General features: G+C 47.8%; 1 long non-coding RNA gene across 1 annotated transcript; it reads right to left on the bottom strand.

Annotated features, from left to right (window-relative positions):
• Window positions 1-577: 577 nt before the first annotated feature.
• LOC142827906 (uncharacterized) lies at window positions 578-21,600 on the bottom strand. Its single transcript, XR_012902708.2, has 5 exons — window positions 21,539-21,600; window positions 15,842-15,920; window positions 2,629-2,738; window positions 2,013-2,106; window positions 578-977 (listed from the first exon to the last, which is right to left on the bottom strand). It is a non-coding gene; the product is annotated as an uncharacterized LOC142827906 (long non-coding RNA).
• Between the last annotated feature and the right edge of the window lie 250 nt (window positions 21,601-21,850).

The raw sequence follows: 21,850 nt of genomic DNA, 5'->3' as shown, positions 1-21,850 counted from the left end.
TTATGAGACTTGCACATTGTCACAGGGGTTATTGGAACCTGCCTTAGACCTCTCATGATGCAGTTTACTCCCACCCCGATATCAATGGCAAACAAGCAATACTTTTTGACCATGTTTTTCAAAAGTCTGCCTTAGGCTGGGGCTAGTGGAAGTTGTGGGGCCCTGCTAGTGTCTAAGATGGGATCAAAAATGAGGGGGGCTCCGTGTGCTGCCAGAGCAAGGTCTGGCGGGGGGGAGGGGGCGCGAGCCAGGAACATAGAATGCGGGCAGGAGAGAGGGTTCAGGAGCAGGCTGGGGGGGGGGGAAGGTGTGGGGTCTGGGCGTGAGAGGGTGCTAGAGTGTGGTGGTGCAGGGTTATGGGCAGGAAGAAGGGTGCAGGAGCGGGATGGGGCTGCAGAGTCTGGAAATAGGGACCGTTGCAGGAGTGTGGAGGGTCTGGGCAGGAGTTGGAGTGTACATATGGAGTCTGGGCAGGAAGGAGGGTGCAGGAGTGTGGGATCTGGGCTCGAGGGCACCTTTCCGGCACAGCTCAAGTAGATGTAGCTACTTGTTAGGAATAAGGTCTCAACACTCTGGATGTGGTGAAAACAAGTCGGAGGATTTATTACACACAGCACTGGTCGAGCGAGAACCAGGGGTTAAGCTGGAACACACTGGTTAAGCAAAACATTACAATACATTATATCGGGGAGGAGGGGCGCGGCGGACGGAGGGCAAGCAATTCCATAGGTTCTAGCAGCAAGACCAAATGAGCACATAAGCCAATCTACTATGAAGGTTACACAGCAACTCCGCCCATCGCCAATTAAACTTCTTATCAGTAATACAGGTAGTTATTCCTAACAAGCTAAGTAAACCAAACAAAAAAAGCCAGACAATTCAATGGCAACTTTTGTCTAAAAAAGTTATGATGCGTATACAGGAGGACGATGCCGCCTCAAGCTGGCGTGATGATCCTTGGGTCCTGGGCCCATTATCTAGGATTAAAGGAAAACAGTAAGAACATATCACACTCACTAACATTAACAAGGCTGGTGAGGGCCCTTGGATTGTGGTTGCCAGGGCGACCAGGGTCATGTATCTGCCTGTGCTGTGCAGGTCACAGGCACGGTGACAAAACCTGGGACAAATGTCCTTTGTCACACGGTGCACTGCGCTCTGCATCAATGCTAGCACTGCTAGTGAGGATGTACTGCACCGACACAGTGACTGGGTATGTCCACAGCCATTGAACTTAATTTTAGTGTAGACACCGCCTCAGAATGACACTAGCCTGAGAACCAGGCAAAGGGGAGAACTGAACCTTAAACTCTCAGTTTGGGGAGAGCACTGACCCCTGGCTTGTAAAGCCGATGGTGATACAGTCTTCGCTGCCCAGATTATGAATGCAAAACGGCCTAGGAACCAACTTTTCAGATGGGCCCCCACATGTGCAATTGGCAGGTGAACTCCTGTTTTCCATTGGGGTTTTGATGGGCAATAGGCATCTGGAGTGCTAGTGAGGTGATCTATCATCTGTGAGGAATCAGAAAGATAGGCTTGCGGGGAACATCTACTCTGAAAGCTCAGGCGCCAAGTCAACTTAGGTGCCTATAAGGTTCAGTGGCAGAGTAAAACTGGAATTTAGACACCTGAATTCAGATTCACACTTCAACTCCTGAGTTTGTGTCTAAGTACCTTTGTGAGTCAAGATGCTAAGTCCAGAACAGCTGTGTGTGTGTGTGTGTATGTGGAAACAGAACCAACAGCGAAATGTTAGATGGCAAGGCTTCCTACTGAAGAGGAAGGATCCCACAATGAAAAGAGAGAGGGAGAGGCCATATTCAAAAACGGGCACAAGGAGTAGGGGGACAGCTCCAGCTCCTGTTGGCATTAGGACACATTACAATCAATAGGGAAAAGAGGAGGTTATATCTTTTATCGGGGAACCGGGAGTAGCAGAAGGGGGCAGCTATATCTCCTAAAAAGCACTAATGGCAGAAGACGTACGCAGTGAATAGTGGGAGACTTACCATAATTCTTCTATTCCAGTCCTCAGCAATCAGGCGTCCATTTCAATATGGCATCCAGTTTCTGGAACTACGTTTCATTGAAGACGATCACAAACTAGAAAGAGTGCAGACAAACAACAAGGCAGAAAATCTATACAACAGTACCTATATGAAGACAGACTTAAAAAACTGGCCTTGCTTTCACGTGTTACACTGGGTATTCTGAAGGAACATACGGCCTTTGTCTCCTCCTCAGGCAACAAGCAAAAGCCAATGGCAACATTACTTAAGACCTATTACGGAATGCAAACGGTCACATTTGGGACTAGACTGCAGAGGATAAAGCGGTTCCTAAAATACTCAATGGGCGTGATGGACCAGGCCGGGTCTGGGCACTGCTGAGGGCATCCACTGAGGGCGAATTGCTCAAAACCCAGGGCGGCTCATTACAGCCCCAGACTGGAGACTATTTGCAAACAGGTCATATACCAGTCAGGCAGAGCACTTCAGCTGCCAATCCAACCACAGCAGGAAACCTCAAGAGCAAAACCCCTCTGACACCCCAACTCTCCGTGCGCCACAATCAGCCCCAAGTCTGCACACAGGTGAGGGGGTGATAGAACCAAATCTCACCTACCCCAAACAGGTCTTTCCAGTCCCAAAGAACCATCCACAAATCCCCGGTCAGTTTATACTTCGGATCTTACCCACAAGATCACGCTGAGCCAATCCTTCAGAATCTAAAACCTAAAGGTTTATTAATAAAAGAAAGAAAAGCACGAGAGTAAGGTTGTTAAGGAGAATACATTACATGCATTGAATCACCAAATTCTCAATGCAGGCTCCAGGCAGACATGTCACAAACTGCTATCTTAAAAGTCTCTGGTTTACATCCTATGTCAGGATGGGCCAACAAGTCTTCCAGTCTCGCTGTTCCTGGCAAGGCTGCATCTGGAATCAGTAGCAGATTTGAAGGCAAGATGCAGTCCACCTCATGGCGTTTTATATTCTCCCCTGGTATCTTCCAAGCTGGAGCAGGTGACATGGCCAAGTGACCTATCCCTTAGTCTCATGTCACAAGCTATGATATTGGCTGGCTTGACGGTCCCAGACACATTCTGCAAGTGTGTATTGGGCACCTTGAGAGCCATTGCTAATTACCAGAGTCATTGACTGGACATCCGTCCCTATAAAAAGGCACTTCAGGCCAGTATCAGCACAAAGTCCATATCCATAATTCAACATATAGACATCATAAAAGTACATGAACCACACACACAGAATCATTAGAACATAAGCTTTCATTTCACACCTCACATCGGCTCCTACGTACACAACCCCCTGTGGACGCAGCAGTTATCTGGCTGCTCCCTTTAAAATCTAGTAATGGGGCACTGGGCTGAAAACATGTGCTAAGAACTTAACCCTTAGGAGACTGAGGAGAAGGAAGGGCACCTGACACACTATCATGACCCATTAGAGTAGGGAGAAAAGGAAGGAAGAAAAGTACAGGGGAAAAGAGCACGAGAGACCAAAAAAAAAAAACCCTTCAAAAATGGCATGATGGTGCTACCCTGCTGCCTACTAAGCAGACCTCTATGCCGGGCACTAGGGGCCAGAGTGGAAGGAGAGAGGGAACGGGCACCTAGGTAAGAAAAGTACTAAAAGGAGTGCGTGCTATCCTGCCCTGGTGGCAACTGGGGGAAAGGGGACACGGGAGAAGGGGGGCGCTATACCTTAGAATGGCCACTAGGGCGCGGCAGAAGCGAGTGGGGGGGAAGGGCCAGCGAGGCCCGGTGGTTCGCCTCCCAAACAGCGGGGACAGGCGAGGAGCCAGGAGGGATGGACGGGTGAGGTCAACGGTCTAAAGGGCCATAGCGGGAGGAGAGCAGGAAAGGGGCCGCTGCCCAGCCTAAGGGGCAGCAGAGGGCAACCCAACGGCCACACCTGTACAACGGGCACTAGGGGCCAAGGCGACAGGCAAGGCCCACGCGGGCAGCTATAATGCACACAGGGCCTGAGGGGAAAGCCAGGCAGCAGTACTGAAGAGGGAGAGAGTGTCTAAGGGGCAGCCCTACCGTATGAAAGGAGGAAGCATTAAGGAGACTCAGGAGAGGGAAGGGCACCGACACCGTACAGCACCCCTTAGGAGGAGCATGGATGCAGGGCAGCCAAGAGGAGGCCCGGGCCACGCCCAAGGAACAGCAGCTTGGAGCCGAGAAGGGAAGCGGGCAAAGGGGAGCCTGTACGGCGTAACGGGCACTCGGAGCAGCAGAGGACAGGGGCATGGGGAAGCCAAAAGGGGACTGGGTCCAGAAAAGGGACTAGAGGGCGCCAAGCGGCTCCCTAGTGGCCGTCAGGCAACACGGACACTGCCGCCGCCGCCTCTATTGCCCCGTCATGCAGCACACCTGGCCCCTAAACTCCCCTTTCGCCTTCTCTATCCCACACTGGGTCTCGTGCAGTAGAGCTGCCCTTTCCCCCCCCCCTCCCAGTCCGCGGCCCCTACTGCCCGTTGACTCTGAGGAGGGGAAAAAGGGCAGCTCTACCGCGTAAAGGCCACTGCAGGAGGCAGAAGGTCCCAGGGGAATTAGGGGCGGCCACGCTGAAGAAGGGGGCAATACAGACAGCCGGGACGCGCCGAGCGGGCAAGCAAGCGCCCGACCCGCATCACGGGTACCGGCCCCGGAGGGGGGGGGGGGGGGGCGCGCAATAGGAAAAAGGGGAGGCCAAACTGCGGAATGGTCACCAGGGCTCAGCAGAGGACACTTCCTCGGCCTCACAAGACGCTAGGGAGAGCCGAGGCTCAAGGAGGGACGGGTGAGGTCCAGGGCCTAAAAGGCCATAGCGGGAGGAGAGGAGGTGTTTATGCGGCTAAGGGGGCAAAGAGGCCCACCTATATGCTGGGCACTTGGGGCCAGAGCGGAAGGAGAGAGTGCGAAGGGGCACCCGGGGCAGAAAAGGACTAAAAGGAGTGCGTGCTATGCTGCCCTGGTGGACACAGACGCTGAAAAGCAGGGACAGGGCAGCTCTAGGAGCTCGCGGGCACTGCAGACAGAAGAAGCGTGTCAAAGAGAAAAGGGCCGTCTCTTTTGCCTACTGTGAAAAGGATGTGTTGAAGCTTACTTGGAATATGTCAAATGAGCACTAGTTTAATTGTAACTGTCAAAGAGAGGCAGCATTGTGAGATACAGGAGATAAAAATGAAAACAAAATTTGATTAGATGACCAACAATAACCCCGCCGCTTTTAAACGAGTAAGTAACTCAGACAGCAGTATGCAACAAATGTGCTAATTACCTCAAAAGGAGCAGACGAAAGTTTTTGTAAAAGCAGAATAAGACAACAAAAATCTAATGTCAGCAATTGTCAAGCGAGTGGAGGAGTACTAAAAATACTAAAACAAGTTAGCTGAAACAGACTAAGAGTGGACGGGTTGCGAATCTAAAAAACTAAATTTAATCAACTAAAGCTCCCTCTTTGGCGCTGAATCTCGCTGCCGTACATAAGCTCCGAAAGGGGAACAAATAAACTCTAAAAAAAGAACGAACACCAGTCGTAAGTTGCAACAAAAAATCTAAGGAAAGAAAAAACAAAGAAAAGAATATCTCCTGAATCTAAGCAAAGCTTCTATCTTTCTTAACATAAAGATTATATATTTGTTAACTCCATAAATTGTTTAAAAGTAAATCAGGAGTGTATATCTGTAAGAGAAGTTAGTATTTCTTGGGGTTTTTTTTTTTTTTTTAACTGTACTATTTTTCTACTTTCTTTGTATATTATATGGCCTTAAAAAATCAAAAATAGTAAATTGATTTCAATAGAAAATTAATTATAAAGTAAATAGAAAAAATCTGTTTGACCCTAAAAAAAAAAAAGTATTCCTCTGTCTGTAGTTTCAAATCCTTTAAAGAACCAAACCCAGTTACCAAAATGGCGTCACGAACAGGATTTGACAAGAGCAGAAGATGCCCTTTTGATAAGTTAAACAAAACAGAAGGTATAAAACCTCTCAACCACTAGTTCTATCGTAATAAAGATGAAAGGGAAGAAAAACATGCTCAAAATAAGAGCACTTCTAGCAATAGGGGAAAAAAATCATACCTATAACCCTACATGTAACATGTTCAAAGTTAAGATGTTTAATAGCTAATAATGATCTAGCAAAATAAAAGTTAAAAGATTGCAAAATACTATTACCAGACGTAACACAAAAAACCCCATCTAAAGAAACAAATTAGAAAAAACTGCAAAACATATTAGAAAGAACAGCCGATACGCGACAGATCCGTACCGAAATAGAAGTAGCCCAGAAATATTAAAATTGCCAAGTCAAACAACTAACAAGTACTAGAAGACCTTATAAAATATGCTAAAAAAAAGAAAAGAAAATATTTAACTGCCGACAAATGAGATCCAACTAAAGGGGTCCGTGTACTTTAGCACTAGTTGAAAAAAGCCAAAAACAGTTAACAGCAGCACAGAGAGCTGATCCTCACCAATTTAAATATATACAAGATCCAGGTCTGATAACAAGAAGACAAAGTAACACCACAAACAGTATAGCAAAGAGTAGAAGAGAACGAAAGAAACCAAAGCCTAAAATTGTAGCCAACAGCCCTAACAAAGACTAGTGTTTGGGGAATATTAGAAACTATAAATGATTTAAAAGTAGTACGCAAACATACCTCAGCACCAACATACGATCCCCCGAGAGACACGCGTAAAACGTGCGAAAATTTCCAAACCCCGAAGAAGGGGAAAGACCCAAACACAGAAGAAAAAGCCATATTTAGTTTTCTGTTAAGAAATAGATACAGTAAACCAGATTTTAAAAAGATAACGCCCCAAGAACAGAAACAAGCAGCAATAGAAAAAAAAAAGATAGCAGGAATAGACAAAAATTCTCTAAATCAAAAAACGAGTAGCAGAAGCCCCGAAACAATCCAAGAAAAAAAGATAATAGAATTTATATAAGTGCTGAAGTATTAAATTAGAACACCAAGAATTATGAACAATTTAAATAGTTATTAGATACAAAAGCCCAAATAACCATAATAAATGAAGCAAAAGTACCACATTAAAAAAGAAAACGTAAAATATGAACGTCAAGACTAAATGAAGATAAAATGTATCAACCAGAAGTAATAAAAGTAAAACAAAAACAGAATGTAACAAAAACCACAGTAGTACTAAAAGAAAAGAATATACTAAGCATAAATATAATAATACAGAATCCAACAATACGACAGAATTTAAAAACAGTATTATCAATACAAATATCCAATGAAAAATTACATGTCACAAAAGGTGAATAGTATACCAACAAAAGCAGAAAGAAAAGAACCCATTAATCAGTCATTAAAAGAGTTACTAATAAATTAAACAAGTATTACACACCCAATATAAAAGTCCAGCATAAAGAATACCAAAAAAAAAAAAAGAAAAAAAGAGAAAAGAGATTATAGAAAAATAAATGAAGCAATACAACCAGTTGCCTTTACCACCCCCCCCCCCCAAAACAAACCAACTATAGAACAATATTTAAAAGAAAAAGAAGAATTAAAATAAAGAGCACTAATAGATTTAAACGATATGTTTTATAGTATACCTATAAAAAAGAACCTTAAATTTTTCAATTAGAAGAAAATACTATAGGTGGAACGCATTACCCCCAAGGTTATAAAAATTCACCAGCACATTAGCAACAGATGCCATAAAGTATACCCTTAGTCAACAAAGTTAAGAACAAGATCCCCGAATAGTATACTATGTAGATGACCTTTTAAGAAGAGACAAGACACAAGAAGCTATAGAACACTTAACCACTCAAAGATAGCAAATAAACGAAAGAAAAGTAACTATAGCCCAAAGTAAATACTCCCTTCTAAGAATTCAAGTGATAGAAAATAAAACAATAAGTACAACTTACCCCAATGGTGTAAGTAAGTAGTTAAATAACCCTCCGAAAACCCACAAACAGCTACAAGAAGTTTTAAGCATAGTAAATTATAATGAAGCAAGTATTCAACAGTTAAGACATAAAATAAAACCCTTATTGAAATTATTAAAAAGAAAGAAAGAAAGATTTAATTATCTACAATGAAAAAGCCCAAGCAGCCTTAATAGAATTAAACCAAAATTTGTAACACCCCACTCTATTAAAAAAGTAAGACCCTAAGAAACCCCCAAGAGAATTACAAATTAACTAGAATGAAGAGTGGGTAACACAAAGAGAAAAACAAGAAAAAGTAGATAAATTGATTTTGCAATTTAACAAACCCCCAAAACATTATAGTGAATATAGAAAACTATTATAAGTTTAATAAAATAAAAGATAAGTACTTTTTTAATGACAAGTGTAAGTCTTACTTTACACACTCCAAAAGTGTCAGCTTTAGCATAGCTTACCATAAAAATAATACCACCAAACTTTGAAAGCCAGACAAATACTTAAGAAAAACTGTATTATAGCGAGCTAGTTAGTCAAATGTTAAACTAAGAAAAAATGTAATGCCCTAAAGCCCCAAAAGCTACACCAAGAATAACAGAAACACCCTAGATATTAACAGATAAAAGCATGAAAGGGGGAAAAACAAAAGCAAGATATTACTGTACCAAATGTGAAAACAAGTTCTTTATTGTGTTAAAAGAAAAGAAGCAGAAGTAGAAAAAGTTAGAATAAGATTACAACATACACAAGAAAGTCACCATAAAAATTAAGCATAGATAGTATGTATGGTATAAAAAGACTGTTAAAAAAGAACACAGACATTGAAACACATGCAGGGTGGAGAGAAATATAGACCATCATCAGAAATCACGTAAGTGGTACATCAGTAAAACATATCCCTAGCCATAAAGAAAGATACAACACTAACCACAAACAACTAGATAAAGAATTGCAAGAATTTAAAGTGTTAGTAGAAAAAAACAAAGAAAAAGAAGAAGTAAATCCATTCATAAAATACTTACATGAATACACAAGCCACTTTGAAGACACAAAAAGAAAGAGAATAGATAAAGCAATATATACAGGAAGAGAATCAAGAATTAAAATAAAAGAACATGAAAAAATACATAAAAGCCTGTAAAATTTGTCACAATACTAAACGTATAAATCAGCTAAAATATGCCTAATAAAGCATATAACCCAGAATATCATAAACCAGGAAACCATTAGCAAACAGATTTATAATAAGACCATTACCGAGTGCTAAACAATACCCAAAGCGAGTAGTTGTGGTAGAGTTAAGAAATCAGAGTACTATAGTAATTCCTTTTTAAAAAACCAAAAGCAAAACACATACTAAAAGCCTTAGAAAAAATAATAGCAGCTTAAAGACGCCCACAAATAATACAATCAGATAGAAGCCCACCATTTAGAAGTAAAAAATTAGAACAATAGTCCATAGAAAAAGGCATAACATAGCATTTAAATTTCCCATACCATCCTCAATCCAACAAAGTAGCAGAAAAGAAAACTGATACCTTAAAACAGCAACTAAAAATAGCACCTTTAAAGGTTAACACCTAGTATTAGATACAGTTTTATTAAATGTAAATGAACATACAAGCCGACAGCCAGATATAAAACCCAAGCAGCAACCAAACTAAAAAAAGCCCTCCTATAAAGCAAAGAGAAAAAATATAGATTGTATAGCCAACGAAAAATAAAGAGAAAAGAGTAGCATTAGAAAGACCAAAAAAGTTACCATTCACCTATGTAATCACAACAAAAACAAGAAAAAGATTAGCACACCATAATTAGCTAAGTAGTAAAGAATGAAATTAACAGTTCCACAAGATTATATATTACAAGTTGTTCATCATCACTAAAAATCACGTTAACAGTGCAAGATAGACCAGCTTAAATAGTAAGTATGATCCATTACAACAAAACTAGACCCAAGTCAAAAACACCACCACCACCCAAACTAAATTAGCTAACAAACCAGCCCAGTGGCAAGTGTGTAAAATAAACTATACCACCCCCACTAGGAAAGAAGAAGTACAGGCAGTCCCCGGGTTACATGGATCCGACTTACATCGGATCCCTACTTACAAACGGGGTGAGGCAACCCCGCACTCGCTGCTTCCCCCCAGCGGACCAGGGAGACGCGGAGCGGCTTTTCTCAGCAGACACCTCAGCTTGAGAATAAAGGACTGAGGGAAGTGAGGTGTGGGAGAATAAAACTGAGCTCTGGAGAAATGTTTGGCTAGAGTTTCCCCCTACAGTATGTACCAGTTCCGACTTACATACAAATTCAACTTAAGAACAAACCTACAGTCCCCATCTTGTACGTAACCCGGGGACTGCCTGTAAATCAAACTCTAGTTATAATTCAACAAAATGATACCAGTTAGAATATGTCCCGCTTGTATAGTATTAAAGCTAACATGAACAATTAAGTAAACAAATCATATGAAAGCGCACACTCCCCCCTCTCTCCCCCATACAATGATAAGCATACAAGCCCCAAACCAAAGTTTATTTAGCTTTAGCATAACACCATTATATGGCGTATAGCTTAATATTAGCAACCCAACAGAAACACACAACCCATAGATCCAAACCACATTTGTTAACAATTCCACTATCTGGAACCACAGCCTTAGCTACATCAGATAGTAATGCAACCCTTCCAACATTAACAGTTGTAATACCCCCCTCAAATTTACAACCAACAAAAACAGGAAGAGTAATAATAAGATTGCAACCAGCATATAAAAAAGAAAGAAAGAATAGAACATAGTATAAATTGCACAACATGAAAGTCACGAAAAAAGAAAAGAAGATATATAAGCAACCAAAAAAATTATTAAAGCAATGGGAGGAGGATGTAAAACCAGATTTGTTAGCAATTAATTCATTAAGTAGAAAAATAATAGTCACCATGAAAAAGCTGAAACGGCAAAATTATTACATTAAGTAAATACAGCTGTAAACATATCTAATACAAATGCCGATAAAACAAGAATAAAGTAACAATATATCTATGTATTTAAATAATCTAAATTGCATAAGTTTGTACAGTAGTAGTAGTAGTAGTAGTTTTAGAAAAAAATTATTGCAAAAAATTAAGAAAGATGAGAGAGGGATAAGTAAAAAAGCACCATTAGTCAAAATACCAGATACAGCACAAATCAGTCATGAAATAACATCCCATAGAATTAATATAAGATAAGAAGCAATAATTATACCAACAAGAAAGATATAAAGAAACAAGTGAAGTATAAAGAAAAAGAATAGTTTCTACACCTAAGCATTAATGTAATAGTTCAGAAAAGTTCAAGATGTGTAAACCAGCATTGTTTAATAGACAAAAAGTTGTGTCCACATTAACGAGTAAAATTAATTAGTTACCAAATAAATGTAAAGAATACATAAGCTCTAACCAAACCCATTTAATTGTTTGTCACTGTAGTGACTCAATTTAGCAATTGTTAAGCAAAAAAATAATGCATAATAAATGTTATGTTATACCAGTTAAAATGAATGTCACCGTACCTTTTCGTAATGTAAACAAACTATAAAACTTAACACAAATGAGTTACAACTGCACTAAAAAAAGCAATAAGACTACTGAACAAAATATAGTGTCGTAGATCCGATTTTTAACAAAAGAAATGAAAGCCATAACAAAACAAACTTTCCAAGACACCCAAGTAATATTACCAGTAGAGCATTTCACAATACAAAAACTAAACTTACAAAAAATAGAAGTTATAAATCTAGACGTAAAGAAACGAAATTAGAACATTTTGTTAAAAGTTAGAAAATGTATTAAGCTAGCAATCAAGAATCAAACTGTAAAACACGTAAACGAATCACCCATAACAATAGTAAACGTATTACATAATTTAGATAAAACAATTAAGTATAAAAAGTACAAGACGACAAAAAGCAAGTGTTTAAAACTTTTTATCCATGTTGATATCAAAAAAAGAGTTTTAGATTATTTGTACAATAATAATATTAATAATTGTAATAAGAATATTCTATATGTGTAAAAATTTTTCCCAAAAACAAACTATAAAATTTATGAAAATAAAACAAATAGAAAACGAGCAAATAGCAAATCCACAAGCACAGAGGGAAATAAAGTTATTGTAATTAAAGTGTCTCATTTGACTCAAAAGGATGTGTTAAAGCCTACCCAGAATATGTCAAATGAGCACTAGTTTAATTGTAAGTGTCAAAGCAAGTCAGCATTCTGAGATACAGGAGATAAAAATGAAAACAAAATTTGATTAGATGACCAACAATAACCCCGCCGCTTTTAAAGAAGTAAATAACTCAGACAGAGGTATGCAACAAAAGTGCTAATTACCCCAAAAGGAGCAGACGAAAGTTTTTGTAAAACCAGAATAAGACAACAAAAATCTAATGTCAGCAATTGTCAAGCGAGTGGAGGAGTACCAAAATACCCAAACAAGATATATAAAGTTAGCTGAAACAGACCAAGAGTGGACGGGTTGCGAATCCAAAATCCTAAGTCTGATCAACCAAAGCTCCCTCCCCGGCGCTGAATCTCGCTGCCGTACATAAGCTCCGAAAGGGGAACAAATAAACTCCAAAAAAGAACGAACACCAGTGGTGAGTTCCAACGAAAAACACAAAGACAGAAAAAACATAAACAAAAGAATATCTCCTGAACCTAAGCAATGCTTCTATCTTTCTTAACATAAATATTATATATTTGTTAACTCCATAAATTGTTTAAAAGTAAATCAGGAGGGCATCTCTGGAAGAGAAGTTTTTATTTCTTGCTTTTTTTAACTGTACTATTTTTTTTTACTTTTTCTTTGTATATTATATTGTCTTAAAAAAAATCAAGAATAGTAAATTGATTTAAATAGAAAAAATAAAAAAGTCTTTGTTTGACCCTAAAAAGAGTATTCCTCTGTCTGTAGTTTCAAATCCTTTAAAGAACCAAACCCAGTTACCAAAAGGCACCTTGACTAGGAGGAGACTAGGAGAAGGGGGAGCGCTATACCTTAGAATGGCCACTAGGGCGCGGCAGGAGTGGGCGGGGGGAAGGGCCAGAGAGGCCCGGCGGATCGCCTCCCAAACAGCGGGGGGACAGGCGAGGACCCAGGAGGGATGGACGAGTGAGGTCAACGGCCTAAAGGGCCATAGCGGGAGGAGAGCAGGAGAGGGGCAGCAGACGGCGACCAAACGGCCCACACCTGTACAAGGGGCACTAGAGACCAAGGCCCACTCGGGCAGCTATAATGCACACAGGGGAAAACGAGGCAGCAGTGCTGAAGAGGGAGAGAGCGTCTAAGGGGCAGCTCTACCGTATGAAAGGAGGAAGCATTAAGGAGACTCAGGAGAGGGAAGGGCACCGACACCGTACAGCAACCCCTTAGGAGGAGCATGGATGCAGGGCAGCCAAGAGGAGGCCCGGGCCCCGCCCAAGGAACACCAGCTTGGAGCCGAGACGGGAAGCGGGCAAAGGGGAGCCTGTACGGCGTAACGGGCACTCGGAGCAGCAGAGGACAGGGGCGTGGGGAAGCCCAAAAGGGGACTGGGACAAGAACAGGGACGAAGGGGCGCCAAGCGGCTCCCTCTCTAGACTGCTGCGCCTAGTGGCCGTCAGGCAATATGGGACACTGCCGCCGCCTCTATTGCCCCGTCAGGCAGCACACCTGGCCCTTAAACTCCCCTTTCGCCTTCTCTATCCCACACTGGGTCTCGTGCAGTAGATCTGCCCTTTTTCCCCCCCCTCCCAGTCCGCGGCCCCTACTGCCCGTTGACTCTGAGGAGGGGAAAAAGGGCAGCTCTACCGTGTAAAACCCACTGCAGGAGGCAGAAGGTCCCAGGGGAATTAGGGGCGGCCATGCTGAAGAAGGGGCAATACAGACAGCCGGGACGAGCCAAACGGGCAAGCAAGCGTCCGACCCGCATCACGGGCACCGGCCCGGGGGAGGGAGGCGCGCAATAGGAAAAAGCGGGGGAGGTTAAACTGCAGAAAGGTCACCAGGGCTCAGCAGAGGACACTTCCTCGGCCTCACAAGATGCTAGGAAGAGCCGAGGCTCAAGGAGGCACCGGTGAGGTCCAGGGCGTAAAAGGACATAGCGGGAGGAGAGGAGGTGTTTGTGCGGCTAAGGGGGCAAGGAGGCCCACCTATGTGCTGGGCACTTGGGGCCAGAGCGGAAGGAGAGAGGGAAGGGGCAGAAAAGGACTAAAAGGAGTGCGTGCTACACGCTGCCCTGGTGGCCACAGACGCTGAAAATCAGGGACAGTGCAGCTCTAGGAGCTCGTGGGCACTGCAGACAGAAGAAGCGTGTCAAAGAGAAAAGGGCCGTCTCTTACCTACGCGGCACCTGACTAGGAGGAGACTAGGAGAAGGGGGAGCGCTATACCTTAGAATGGCCACTAGGGCGCGGCAGAAGCGAGTGGGGGGGGAAGGGCCAGCGAGGCCCGGCGGATCGCCTCCCAAACAGCGGGGGGACAGGCGAGGACCCAGGAGGGATGGACGAGTGAGGTCAGCGGCCTAAAGGGCCATAGCGGGAGGAGAGCAGGAGAGGGGCAGCAGACGGCGACCAAACGGCCCACACCTGTACAAGGGGCACTAGAGACCAAGGCCCACTCGGGCAGCTATAATGCACACAGGGGAAAACGAGGCAGCAGTGCTGAAGAGGGAGAGAGCGTCTAAGGGGCAGCTCTACCGTATGAAAGGAGGAAGCATTAAGGAGACTCAGGAGAGGGAAGGGCACCGACACCGTACAGCAACCCCTTAGGAGGAGCATGGATGCAGGGCAGCCAAGAGGAGGCCCGGGCCCCGCCCAAGGAACACCAGCTTGGAGCCGAGACGGGAAGCGGGCAAAGGGGAGCCTGTACGGCGTAACGGGCACTCGGAGCAGCAGAGGACAGGGGCGTGGGGAAGCCCAAAAGGGGACTGGGACAAGAACAGGGACGAAGGGGCGCCAAGCGGCTCCCTCTCTAGACTGCTGCGCCTAGTGGCCGTCAGGCAATATGGGACACTGCCGCCGCCTCTATTGCCCCGTCAGGCAGCACACCTGGCCCCTAAACTCCCCTTTCGCCTTCTCTATCCCACACTGGGTCTCGTGCAGTAGAGCTGCCCTTTCCCCCCCCCCTCCCAGTCCGCGGCCCCTACTGCCCGTTGACACTGAGGGGGGGAAAAAGGGCAGCTCTACTGCGTAAAACCCACTGCAGGAGGCAGAAGGTCCCAGGGGAATTAGGGGAGGCCATGCTGAAGAAAGGGCAATACAGACAGCCGCGACGAGCCAAACAGGCAAGCAAGCGCCCGACAGGCGAGGACCCAGGAGGGATTTATGGGTGAGTTCAATGGCCTAAAAGGTCATAGCGGGAATCTAAATGGAAGGTATGCGCCCTAGCTCAGATCAAAGTATAGAAGGTGAGAAGGGGGTATTGGCTCCATTGAGGGGTATGAGGGATTAGCCGAGAGGGAAAGGATCATCTGCCTAACATTGAATACGGAACACACCAGGGAGAGAAAAGGAGGGAAAGGGTAGCAAATCTGAGTACAAGTAATGGGGACTAGGAGGTTTCAAGAGAAAAGTGGGTAAGGGATCTTTATTCTTCCTAAGGGGAGCAAACAGCAGAGGACCGTCAATCAAATAAGCGGCAGCTACACTGAGGAAGAGCGTGAGGACCAACAAAAACACATAATGGGAAAGAAGCCGTTATATTCCACAATGGAAAATAGGGTAAGAGAATCAAAGGAGAGGAAAGGGTGCGTATATTGTCAGCCACAGAAGCTATAGGTAGCAGATGCTTTCATGTTCAAGGGGCATTTATACCTGCTAAAGAGCACACATGGAAGGAATGGTAACACTAGGGAAAGGGAAGCCTTACCGTAATTCTTTTGTTCTCATCCACAGCGCTTGTGTGCCAATTCCATCATCAGGCATCATGTTGACCAATTAGAGGAAGTCTGATGAAGGAAAAAAACTAGCTTAAAACAGACAAAATCACTATAAGGCTGTGGTCACCAACAGGTCGATCGTGATCGACTGGTCAATCGTGAGGCCACGACCAGTCGATAGCGAGGCATCCTGTCCGCCCCGCCCCCATTTCCCTCCCACCCCCGAGAAGCCCCACTACCTACCTAAAGTGAAAATGGAGGTAGTGTAGGCTTCCCGGGGATGGACAGAAGTCCTGCAGCTTAGCACCACTTCCAGCGATTCCCGAAGTAGCGCTAGCTGCTCTGCCGGGTGTACTGCGGGAGGGAGCATTGGCTCCCTGCACCACACAGGAGGGGTGAGTCAGCCCCGGGGCAGGCACGCACTGGGTTTCCCTGCACGGGCGGGCGGGGGGGGGGAGAAGAGAGGAGTTCAGCCCCGGGGCAGGCACACGCTGCTTTCCCTCTGGGGTGGAATCCTGAGAGGAGGCAGAAGCAGGGGACTCTCTGCCTCCACTGGCACCCCGCTCCCCAGCCACAGAATTCTGTTCCCACTCCCCTGTTCCCAGCTACAGAAATCTGTCTCTATTCCTGTCCCCACTGACACCCTGTCCCCAGCTGCAGAAACCTTTCCCCACTGGCACTCTGTCCCCTGCTGCAGAACCCTGTCCTCTTCCCTGCCCCCCGCCGCAGAACTCTGTCCCCACAAAATGTATAATTATAAATGCTTCATTTTAGATTTAAATAGCATGAATAAAAAACATTTATTTCATAACTATAAACACATGATTTTAATTTTAAACATCGCATAATTTAAAAATAAACTGTTTATCAGAGTCTGTAAGTAAGGGCTGGGGATAGCAAGTGATGGACAGGAGGGGAATAGAGAGGGCGGGGCTTCAAGGAAGGGGCAGGCTGGTAGATCTTCGCCTGTTTGGAGATTTAAAAAGCGATCTCGGGTGTAAAAAGGTTGGAGACCACTGCTATAAGGTATATGGGCAAGGGGACACTAAGCACAATTACACTAGGCACAAGCGGTAAAATTAAAAGCGTCAGCTACACTGCGCAATAAGCACTTGGGCTAAGATGGTAGAAAAAGCTTAAAGAGCACCACTGAGGGCAGAAAAGAAGGGGAAGGAACAAGCGTGCCTATCCTGCATAACCGACACAATGGGGAGCAGAGCCCCAGAAGGCTATTCTTCACATTGGCCACTGGGGGGAAGCAGCAGGAGACGGAGGTGGACCGCTTATACAGTCTAAGCAATACGAGAGGCAGCAGAGAATTCAAAGCAGGAATAAAGTGGTGGCTGAACTAAACCAAGTCTCCTGAACACAACAGAGGAGGCATAGAAAGGGGGGGGGGGGGAGGAGGAGAAGAAGACACACGTAACTTTTGAAGCACAGGAGAGGAGGCCTAGATTACCTAACATGCAGTAGGCAGATGGAGAGTGAAATGGTGGGAGAGAGGGAAAGGCGGCCACCCCGGTTAATAGCCAGCACAGAGCGTAGATACTTCTATACCACAAAACAACACTACAGGTAGACTGAGGAAGGGGGAGGTAACGCACAATGGGGAGGAGAGAAGGGGAACGAAAGCAGTCCAAGTACAACGGGCACTAGGACAACAGGGAGAGGAGGAGGAAAGGGAGAAGAGGGCCAAAAGGCGGGAAAGGCAGATCGAAAGGCTAAGAGGCACAACTCAGGGCAGAAAACAGGGGCGCCTAGCCTCCATAACCAACCCTCACAAATGGCAAAAGAGGGAGGGAAGACATGTTCTACCTCCCAACGGCCACTAGGGGGCAGCACAGGGGCTGAGGGCCATTGTTCCTTCCCCCCACGCCCTCCTTTTACAACCTAATGGACGCTAGGGGCAGCAGAGTGCTCAAGAGGGCAAAGAGCCCTCCTTACTACATTACCCCTTCTAGTGTCACTGTGCAGGGACCCGCCCCTCACCCCCGTTTACCCTCTCCACGCCATAGGGGGCGTCCTTATGCAGTAAAGCTGCCCTGTCCCCTCCTCAGAGTCAACGGGCTGTAGGGGCAGCGGACTGAGGAGGCGAGAAGGAGGCAAAACCCACATTTTAACGCCCACCAGGGCACGCAGAGGATGAAAGGGGACCGAGGGAGGATAGGCTCAATAATGAAGAACAAGCGGGAAAAGGACGCCCTTATTTCATAGCCGCTACCGGGGGCAAGAAAGGGGCAGCTCTCTTGCAAAAAGGGCAGGAAGGACAGCAGACAGTGAAAGGGGAGCAGAGGCAACTATAGCCCACAAGGGCCATTAAAAACTGAGAGGAGACAGGGGCTCCAACTACCTCAACACCACGACTAAGTACAGCTGAAAGCAAAGTGGAGAAAAGGACGGTTATGCGCCTCATGGACGCCCCCGAGGCAGGAGTGGAAGGAAGGGTGGCTATCCTGAGGAACAGGCTTTAGGGGCACCAGATGGCAAAATGGAAGGCTTTACTACACAATGGGCAGTAGGGGCAAATGACTGAAGACAAAGGGGCACTTATAAAGCTAATGGGGAAACGAACACAGCAGAGGTGAAAGGGGGGAAGAGAGCTGTTATTGTTTACACAGGGCACTAGGGTGGAAGAGAGCCAAGAGCGGAAGGGAGAAGGAGGAGCAGGTAGATTGCACAAAGCACACAAAGGGGAAGGAGAGCTTCTATAGGGAGGAAGCGGCAGCTAAACTGAACAAGGTCTCCTGGATACAACAGATGAGGCATAGAGGTAAAGGGGGGGGAGGAGGAGAGAGACACATTTCTAACGTAAGAGGCACAGGAGAGCAGACAGTCAAGGAGAAAAGGTTAGGTTGCCTAACACGCACTAGGCAGAGGCAGAGTGTGAAATAGCGGGGCGGGGAGGAGGAAAAAAGAGTAGGCCACCCCGGTTAATAGTCAGCTCCGAGCAAAAGCACTTGTATACCACACAACAGCAATAGAGGGAGCAAATTGAGGAGGGTGGCCGTAACACGCACAATGGGGAGCAGAGAGGGAGAAGGGGAAAAAGAAGGCAGTTCAAGTACAACGGGCACTAGGACAACAGGGAAAGGTCGAGGAAAGGGGCAAGAGGGTCAAAAGGCGGGAAAGGCAGATCGAAAGGCTAAGAGGCACAACTCAGGGCAGAAAACAGGGGCGGCCTAGCCTCCATAACCAACCCTCACTCAGAGCAAAAGAGGGAAGGAAGACATGTTATACCTCCCAACGGCCACTAGGGGACAGCACAGGGGGTGAGGCCCATTGTCCCGTTTCCCCCCCTTTACAAGCTAATGGACGCTAGGGGCAGCAGAGAGTTCAAGAGGGCAAAGAGCCCTCCTACTACATTACCGCTCCTAGTGTCCACTGTGCAGAGACCCGCCCCTCACCCCCGTTTACCCTCTCCACGCCATAGGGGGCGTCGTTATGCAGTAAAGCTGCCCTGTCCCCTCCTCAGAGTCAACGGGCTGTAGGGGCAGCGGACTGAGGAGGCGAGAAGGAGGCAAAACCCACATTTTAACGCCCACCAGGGCACGCAGAGGATGAAAGGGGACCGAGGGAGGATAGGCTCAATAATGAAGAACAAGCGGGAAAAGGACGCCCTTATTTCATAGCCGCTACGGGGGGGCAAGAAAGGGGCAGCTCTCTTGCAAAAAGGGCAGGAAGGACAGCAGACAGTGAAAGGGGAGCAGAGGCAACTATAGCCCACAAGGGCCATTAAAAACTGAGAGGAGACAGGGGCTCAAACTACCTCAACACCAGGACTAAGTACAGCTGAAAGGAAAGTGGAGAAAAGGACGGTAATGCGCCTCATGGACGCCCCCCGAGGCAGGAGTGGGAGGAAGGGTGGCTATCCCGAGGAACAGGCTTTAGGGGCACCAGATGGAGAAATGGAAGGCTTTGCTACACAATGGGCAGTAGGGGCAAATGACTGAAGACAAAGGGGCACTTATAAAGCTAATGGGGAAACGAAGCCAGCAGAGGTGAAAGGGGGGAAAAAGAGCTGTTATAGTTTTCACAGGGCACTAGGGTGGAAGAGAGCCAAGAGCGGAAGGGAGAAGGAGGAGCAGGTAGATTGCACAAAGGGACAGGAGAGCTTCCATAGGCAGGAAGCGGCAGCTAAACTGAACAAAGTCTCCTGAATACAACAGATGAGGCATAGAGATAAAGGCGAGAGGATGAGGAGAGACATACACTTCTAATATACCAGGCACAGGTCAGCAAGCAGAGAGTCAAGGAGAAAATGTTAGGTTGCCTAACACACACTAGACAGAGGCAGAGAGTGATATTGTGGGGCAGGAAGGAGGAAAAAAGAGGTGGCCACCCTGGTTAATAGTCAGCACAGAGCGAAAGAGGGGAAGTCTCCCGTAGTGCACGTTGCTGCTCCTAGTGCCCCCTAAGCACAGCAACCACCCCTTAAACTAAAGTCCAGAGCTTCCTAGCTGTAATGTAGTACAGTTGCAAAGTCCCCGCTCCACTCCCGCCAGTCAATGAGCGCCGGACCTAGCACCCTGAGGGGAGAGAGAGAGAGAGAGCAGTACCGTGAAGAGCAACGTACATAGGATCCGCCCTCACCTCCGACCCTTGCGCTCAGGAGGCCCCGCAGCCCCCGGGGAAAAGCAGCCCGACGCCGCGGGCCCGGCCGCCCCGCAGCCCCCGGGGAAAGGCGGCCCGACGCCGCGGGCCCGGCCGCCCCGCAGCCCCCGGGGAAAGGCGGCCCGACGCCGCGGGCCCGGCCGCCCCGCAGCCCCCGGGGAAAGGCGGCCCGACGCCGCGGGCCCGGCCGCCCCGCAGCCCCCGGGGAAAGGCGGCCCGACGCCGCGGGCCCGGCCGCCCCGCAGCCCCCGGGGAAAGGCGGCCCGACGCCGCGGGCCCGGCCGCCCCGCAGCCCCCGGGGAAAGGCGGCCCGACGCCGCGGGCCCGGCCGCCCCGCAGCCCCCGGGGAAAGGCGGCCCGACGCCGCGGGCCCGGCCGCCCCGCAGCCCCCGGGGAAAGGCGGCCCGACGCCGCGGGCCCGGCCGCCCCGCAGCCCCCGGGGAAAGGCGGCCCGACGCCGCGGGCCCGGCCGCCCCGCAGCCCCCGGGGAAAGGCGGCCCGACGCCGCGGGCCCGGCCGCCCCGCAGCCCCCGGGGAAAGGCGGCCCGACGCCGCGGGCCCGGCCGCCCCGCAGCCCCCGGGGAAAAGCGGCCCGACGCCGCGGGCCCGGCCGCCCCGCAGCCCCCGGGGAAAAGCGGCCCGACGCCGCGGGCCCGGCCGCCCCGCAGCCCCCGGGGAAAAGCGGCCCGACGCCGCGGGCCCGGCCGCCCCGCAGCCCCCGGGGAAAAGCGGCCGGACGCCGCGGGCCCGGCCGCCCCGCAGCCCCCGGGGAAAAGCGGCCGGACGCCGCGGGCCCGGCCGCCCCGCAGCCCCCGGGGAAAAGCGGCCGGACGCCGCGGGCCCGGCCGCCCCGCAGCCCCCGGGGAAAAGCGGCCGGACGCCGCGGGCCCGGCCGCCCCGCAGCCCCCGGGGAAAAGCGGCCGGACGCCGCGGGCCCGGCCGCCCCCATGTGGGACGGCACCCAAGGCAGAGTCAGGCCCCAGGCGCACGGGTTTTTAGGCCGAGCGGGTGAGGGATGCAGGGCAGGGTCCCAGCCGAAGGGGAGACTCCAGGCCCAACGGGAGGGGAATACTCACGAAGCAGCGGAACGAAAACGGCAGCGCTCAAGTCTCATCACAGACGGCAGCCTCACCTTCGGAGTCCCCACCGGCAAATAGCGCTCACCTCTGCTGCAGCTCCTTTTATATGTCCCGGCGAGGCTCTGATTGGCTGCTTTCAGACGCCTCTCTTTGATTGGCTCCTTTGCTCGCGCCTCTCTCGGTCACGTGAAGGTCTCGTGCTCTAGCCACGCCTTCCTCTGCAGGGAAGAGCCAGTTCTCGCGTATCAAAGCGCAGGAGTCCTTTCAACTTGACTTTTTGTCCTCAGACACTGGTGTGAATCTGAACTA

Source organism: Pelodiscus sinensis, chromosome 3, assembly GCF_052426305.1.
Source record: "Pelodiscus sinensis isolate ZL-2025 chromosome 3, ASM5242630v1, whole genome shotgun sequence".
Lineage (NCBI taxonomy): Eukaryota > Metazoa > Chordata > Testudines > Trionychidae > Pelodiscus > Pelodiscus sinensis.
The sequence above is the reverse complement of the archived record's forward strand: the minus strand, read 5'-3'. Positions and strand labels throughout refer to the sequence as shown.